A 7,907-nucleotide genomic window follows, 5' to 3' on the forward strand; every position below is an offset into this window, starting at 1 on the left:
AAGATAAAGTCTTGGTAAACACGTCAGCTATCTATAACTCATTTGAAAATAAGAGAGAGTAATCACATATCAGTTAAGTTTTTTCACGAATAGAATGACAATCCATACATTTAAAATAAGTGTCTTTATTTGATATATTTTCATAATAAAATTTGTATGATTACACACACACACACACACACACACACATATGACTATTGTATAATATAACGTATTATATAGTGTGTTATGATATATTTCCTCGTAATATTATATAAATTAAAATGTTGTATGCATTAATATATTAAATTAAGATAATTTTTATAAATTACTGTTAGAATGAGATGTGAGAAAATTGTGTAGATTCAAATATCAGTTTAGAATATGCTAGTCAATTTTATACCTTAATTCTAGCATAGAGATCATCATGTATATTAAAACCTAGATACCATCATTTACTGTATAAATTAATCCTATCTATAAATCAAAAGTAAGTTTATAAGCCTCCACACATATTTTATCATGATATCACAGCAAAGATCCTACACTCTATAAAAAAATCTCAGAAGTCCTCTGAGTAGACAAGTTTTTTTTTCTTTCTCTTTATTCCTGAAAATGAAAATTATAGGCCAACAAGAAACCATAGAAGATTTGACCACCACCATGACCTAACTTCTACACCAAACACAAATCAAAACCCATGAACACTTCACTACTTAGATTGGTATCAAATTGAATGATATCATTTATTAAAATAGTCTGAATGTTTCTTAATAGAGGATATTTTCTATTTAAATAGTGAAGTATCAACATAATTACATCCTACAATATCTCTTGGATCATAATTATTATTGCCTATCAATCAATCTCCCTAGACCAAGCTCCCTAAATCAAGTAATTATATATAAATCAATCTCCCTAGATAAAGCTTCATAAATCAAGTAACTGCATATCAATTAATCAAGATATTACAACAAACATCCCCTCTCACATTGATGCTGGTGGAACACAAAGCATTAATTCGTCAACCATTAATTGATTTCGATGATAAGATAGAGCCTTGGTAAACCCATCAACCATCTAGAACTCAATGGGAATGTAAGGGGGATTAATCATATATCGATCAAGTTCTTCATGAATAAAATGGTAATTTAAATCAATATGCTTGATGTGCTCATAAAAGACTGAATTGGTAGCAATTTGAAGAATACTAGTGTTATTAACATGAAGATTAGTAGGAGTAAACTGAGGGATACCCAGTTCACCTAACAAATCTATAAGCTAAAAAATATCAAAGCATGTAGATGACATAGCACAATATTCAAACTCGATTGAGGATTTAAAAACTCATACTCTTCCAAGTAATAAAAGCTTCACTAAAAAACATGCATCATCAACATTGCTGAAACCCATCAACTATAAAAAAAGAAAAGTCCTAGTAGGAAAAATAACTCATGACCACAAGTACCATTAAAGATACGTCATATAATGACCAAGTAAGAATGGTGAGAAGCCTTCATAAACTAACTAACATGATGTACAACAAAAAACAAATATCAGACTAGGTAATTGTTAAATAATTCAAACTCTATACTAGTTATTGATATAACAAGGGATTAAATTATCGTTATACTTTGTTGGAATAAGCCAAGAAGACTAAACACGGTACAAAATTCAATAATATAAAAAGATCTAAAATTGTTTGGATATATATGGAGATTAAGAATAAAATAATGGTTTAGAAAGAAGGAAAGAAAACACATTCCTTCTCCCAGGTTTAATTTTTCTTTGACATGGAAGAAAAATCCAATGATCAGTTTTTTAAGTGTAGTAAAACATGTAAAAATCATTAAAATATGTTTTAGACAAATACTTTCCGACCAAACAAACGAAGATTATTCATCATATTTCCAGAGTTTTGAGTGACAGACTTAAATGATTGCATCGTAAATTAATCTTAACCTCATGCATATATATATTCGTAGACAAATTTAGGAAACATATACATAAGCTTATAATCAATGGTGTTGTTAGGTGTAGAGAGAGTGGTTAAAACCCCATCCTGCTACATCCACATTACATTAAATACAACAAGCCAATACTGCACCAAACCCATTCAACATTGATGAAGAAGATGATAACTACTTATCCTTCATATATGTATTTTTTCTTTAACGCAACCTCGATTAGGTGTCTCTTTTCTCATGATCCCTCACATCCATGTCGAAGATTGCAAGCACAAGTATGAGGCCATTCTTGATGGTCTTAATTGGCCCTAAATGAAGCAGTTGCACAGCCCACATGCATGTCGAAGATTGCAAGCACAAGCATGGGGCCATACTTTATATCCTATAAACACAAATTAATTCACCAAATACCAAAAAAGAATTATAAAAACTGTTAGGGCAGCCATAATATTTCTCCTAACTATCATGCATTACTATGAGGTTGGAGAATCGCCTTTTGGTAAGGTTCGTAATTTTATTTTCTTTTTTATCAGTTTCATAAAGTAAGTATTTTCCCTATACCATGATGGGAAAAGTCAAGTGTTATTATGAATTATACCCAACCACTTGATGCAACAATTGAGGATATTGTGATCAAGATTTTAAATATAATGAGTACATGTTCGAATTAAAAAAAGATTTAATTTGTCAATTTGATACAAACATAAGTGAGGTTTTTCCTTGTGCCAATATCGATAGTTTTAAGTAATGTCGGTCAATTTTCAAGAATTAAGTTTGGGTCTATTTTTTCAATCTAATTTTTTTCATGTCTTGAATTCCTCTTATTAATAATATTTCATATAATTTATTTTTGTGATTGATGAAGGCCATATATGTTATGACATGCATTGATTTCCTAAAAAACAATTCCCTTTAACCCTTAAATTAAGCATAAAAATTGTTAGAGAAAAGTCGTTAAGCTTGAAAAAAATTGATTACAAGTTACTTGAAGCAACCGAGATTATATCTATCCAAAACAATTTCTATGATCTATATGAAAGGATGATATAGATATTAATTAAGTGACATTAATGATTTTTTTTCAATAAAAAAATAGTGATATGCATGTAAAAAAAAAAAAAAAACTACTCTCGGCCACGGCCCAAACATGTGAAATAAACACCAAACAACAAAAATACATCACCCTCACATCAGCACAAATTAAGAATGCACATTTCTCCCTAGAGGTCACTGGTTCGAGTTTCACAAACCTCAGGGCCACTAGAGGCTTACATGGTCGTTAACTTTAGGACCCATGGAATTAGTCGAGATGTGCACAAACTGGCCCGGACACCCACGTTAATAAAAAAAATAAAAAAGAAAGCCCATTTTCTCCATTTTGCACCATGTTAATTCACTTCACTATTCTGCACACTTTCTCTTTAAATAGGCTGACATGATAAGGAGAGAGGAGAGATAAAGGAAAGGAAAATAAAATATTCATTGGGGATATATTTCATTTCTAATTTTAATATATCTAGAAAAATCTTGACAAATAATAATTCTAATAAAAACTTAGAAGAAGAAAAAAGAAAAAAATAAATCACTAGGGATATACTTCATCTCTAATTTTAATATATCCAGTATCGTTATAAAAAAATTCAAAAAAATAATTCTAACGAAATCTTAAAAAAACTACTTAACATGGTCGTAAGTGATATCTAAAAATAGTGAGGTAGTCACTCTTTAACGTGTACATGCACCAAAGAGAAAATAGTCATCCATTTTTTATGGTATCATTCTATTTTGACCACTCACCCTCTCTCCTCACTCCCACTTTTTCACCACCCCACTGTCCAAACAAATTGTTTTTAACAAATTGTTTTCCAGTTCATTTGGACTAGCTCCACACTTCCTTTTCTCTTGTTTTGACACTGGAAAATTATCTGTGTGAAGTTTTTATGTTTATTGTTTATGTGAAGTTTTTCAAGTTTTCATCAAGTAGGGTTTATATGTGACTAGTTCCTTGTTGATGAGGCTATAAAATTAACGGGGAATATTCTAGAAGAAATTATTTTTAAAGATCCTTGCAGATCATTCGTACTGTGTACTATGACCTTCACTTTCAGTCTGTATCGGCCTTCTCTTGAATGAATATCTTCATGGGTTGTAAATCTTCTCTTGAATGAATACCTGCATAAGGTCCCTTAGAGACTCCTAGGGGGTGTTGTTGGGGGACCCTCTAAAGATCAAGTCAATACTAGGGGTGATTATTTTCGATTCGGTTCGGTTTTTATCAAAAAAAAAAAGTAACCAAATCGGTTTTTTAAAATAAAAAAAAAACAAAATCAGTTCAAACTGACCAGTTTCGGTTTGGTTCGGTTATTTTATAATAAAAACCGGTTCAAACTGGTTTTTTAGGTTTGGATCGGTTTTTTCAGTTTGACTCGGGTTTTTTTCGGTTTGGGTTTAGTTTGGTTTTTTCGGTTTTAGGCTTATAAAACCAAACCGGTCGGTTTTTAAAAAATTCTAATCGGTTTTTTTTCACGGTTTGGTTTTTTTTGTTAGTTTTTTTTTCGGTTTTCTCGGTTGTTCAGTTTTTTTGCTCACCCCTAGTCAATACGAGGTATTTTGTATGGTAAAAAGACATTAATGAAGGTATTAATGAGCTTTTATAAATATAGAGAAGAAGAAAGAGAATAAGATGTAGATGTAAGGGAAGAAGAGAAGGAATGTGTTTATGTCTAAGAGCATAAGGTTTCGAACCTTTTTTCTATGTGCTCAAGCTTCCTTTTATATTACCTGTCTTGACTGGCATTATACGATATGTGAGGGGTAGAGATGTAATCTTGTAATGGTAGAATAATATTATTCTATTGTTGATGCCATCACATCTAATTAATATAAGCATTGGCTGTTTGTTCATAATTAATGGGATGTGATGGGTATCATAATCACAAGCCCAGATTTAGAGTAGGGGAGGCTTAGGGTGGGGTCACTTTTTAGCTATACGTTGAATACGTTGAACCCAAGGGTATTTGAGTTTAGCTTCTTCGCTGAAATCCAATAGGGGTTGGGTTCAGCGTTACACGCGCTGAACCCAAGTGTGGTTGGACGTGGATATGTCTCGGCCCAACTGAAGTTGAGCATGGACTCATCCTGAGCCACCTTAAAGTTGGGCGTGGACTCGTCCAGGTCTAATTTAGAGTTGATCGTGGACACATCGTGGCCCAACTTAGAGTTGGGTGCGAGTGTACTCCGCCCCAATATAAGATTGGGCGTAGAAAAATCATAATTCAATGTTAGGTTGAGACTTTCATGTGATGGTCATGTGAAATATTTTTAGAAAATCATGACCCATCACATGTTATATTTTGGTATTTGTTGTGAACACACCTCAGAGATGATCCTCTAGTCAACTGTAAATTAAATCTGTCCCACATATGCATATAAATTAGGGTGCCCGGTCGTTGTCTCCCATTGTAATACTGCACAAAGCAACTGTAGAAGACACGAATGGCCAATCTTCCACATGCAACAGAAGGCATAATGTCTCCATATTTGGTAATAAACTATGGAACTGATCACCTAACCCCATGTGAAAGAAGATGTCTAGCTCTAACGTCTAACTGTTCAAACGCGTTAGGGCCTTGTATATATTTCAACGGTCCTTGAAGTAATAATGTGGCATAACATTATCTTGCACTCGCAGAGAAGTTTCAAATTTCTGCCCTAAAAGTTGGACATCTCACCAATGATGCAATGAACCCACCACTAGAATATTAATGCTTTACCGTTACGTTCATCTCTCATTTTGATATTTAGCTATCATTTGATGGTTAAATGTTCAACCCCAGATAAACCTCTGAAACTTTGGTCATTAATTGTTGTTTATTTTGCTAATTTAAGATTTCTGAGTTGGTGAAGATTCTAATCATATATGGTACTGTTCACGATACAAGCATTAGGTACAATCAGTACTACAATTGGATATCGTTAGGTATATATATAATGTGGGTTGTGGCCATAACTAACTAAATTAAGACGCATAAACTTGAATAATTATTGGTTATGATGTATGCATGCTTGCTTTTTTTTTTCAAACCAGTAGTGTCATACAATTGATGAATCAAATCACTTAATGATTAGAGTTTTGTGGGCTTCAGACAAGTTCTTTGAAAAACCCTGAAAAAAGAGAAATAGATGACGCTAGCTGCCTCACTATGGACAGTTTTTTCTAAATGTTTTTCTAAAAGAGAAAAATATAAGGATACAATTGATTAATTTTAAAGTTTAAGGACATTATCAGAGAATCCAAAAAATGCAAGGGATGCTACCCTAATTTGCTCCAAGACTAGCAGTCAGCGTGAAAAATATTTCTCCAAATCAAAGTGGCGACAGCCCCTTAAGTTGAGCGCAATTAATCTTCAAATGATGAACAAGAAGCCATGAGCATCAGGTGTAATGGCCGGTAATATTGGTTAATTGGGTCATTATCAGTAGAGTCAAATCTCACGCAAGAAGAAACCTTGTCAGTTAGCAAAGCTAAAATGCTATGGATGGATAAAAAGAATCTCATTAAACAATACTAGATCAAGACTTAAACATTAATTACAAGCAAGAGATGGTTGACACGTGTGCTTAAACTAGGCATTGACACGAGTCTATATTTTTTTATAAAAATTGACATCTAGTTAATGTAAATGGTCAATTTTTTTCAAAAACAAAAAAAACCTAGGTGATGCAAACACGTTTTAAAAAAATAAAAGAAATTAACGATTCAAATTGTAACACCGGCTGATATTAATAAGTTAATTTTATTTTAATTGGATTTGAAAAAAAACAATGATATTAATCTGAAAATATTTTAAAAAAAATATCATAATACCTTGAAAAAAACAAAGAGAGCACAAAATTTGATAAAACAAATTGGACCAGGTCAACAAAGATAGAAAAACATAATGGGAAAAAATTAACTACATGAAAAAAAAATTAAAATAAGAACCGGTAATTAAAATAATGAGTTTGAAAAATCAAAATAACAAATAAAATAGAGGACACCTAAATTTCTTTAATTAAAGGGTTTAATTGAAAAGAAAAATAACTAAAAAGAAGAGAGAATGAGGAAAAAAATAGCACATCATAAACCTGGATTGAATGGTTAGATTAAAAACTAATAAAAAATTTATAAAAAAGTTAAGGGAAAAAAATAAGAAATCCAAAGAATAAGGACTAAATAAAAAAATAAATACATGAAAAATTGAAATTGAAGGATTATATCGAAAAGGAATTACAATTATTCAAAATGGTAAAGTACTAAAAAATTATATGAAAAAAGGATAAAAATTTTCATTGGAATGGTTAAATGAGAGAGAGAGAGAGAGAGAGAGAGAGAGAGAGAGAGAGAGAGAGAGAGAGAGAGAGAGAGAGAGAGAGAGAGAGAGAGAGAGAGAGAGAGAGAGAGACAACAAAAATAGAAATCAAGGATAAAATTAACAATAACACAAAATGTAAAAAATCAACTTCTATAGAAGAGTTAAGTAAAAAATATCAGAAATCAAAAAAATAAGGACCAAATTAAAAAGCATCATATATCACAAATTGAAATTGAATGACTAAATTAAAAAGAAATAAAATTCTTATTAAAGAATCAAGGACAAAAATAAAAAAAAATCAAAAGAAAAAGGATCAAAGCACAAATATCAAAAACAAAGTTCAATCTGCATTTTTTTTATGGGAGGAGAGAGAAAAAAAAAGAAAAAAGATTTACCGGAGACAAACCACTCAACCGTTGATGACACACACCGCACAGGATGAAAGAAGACGTGGTGACACTTCTAACTACATGACAGTTGGGTAGCTTGAACCACCGGGAGACGTCACATGCGTCACTCGAAGTGCATGGAAATTATATGCTAGTAGCTTTTTAAAATTTATTATTATTTTATTATGGTTAACCATGACAATGCCCTTGAAAAAAAA

The sequence above is a fragment of the Populus trichocarpa genome, chromosome 14 (genome assembly GCF_000002775.5).
Source record: "Populus trichocarpa isolate Nisqually-1 chromosome 14, P.trichocarpa_v4.1, whole genome shotgun sequence".
NCBI classification, from domain to species: domain Eukaryota; kingdom Viridiplantae; phylum Streptophyta; class Magnoliopsida; order Malpighiales; family Salicaceae; genus Populus; species Populus trichocarpa.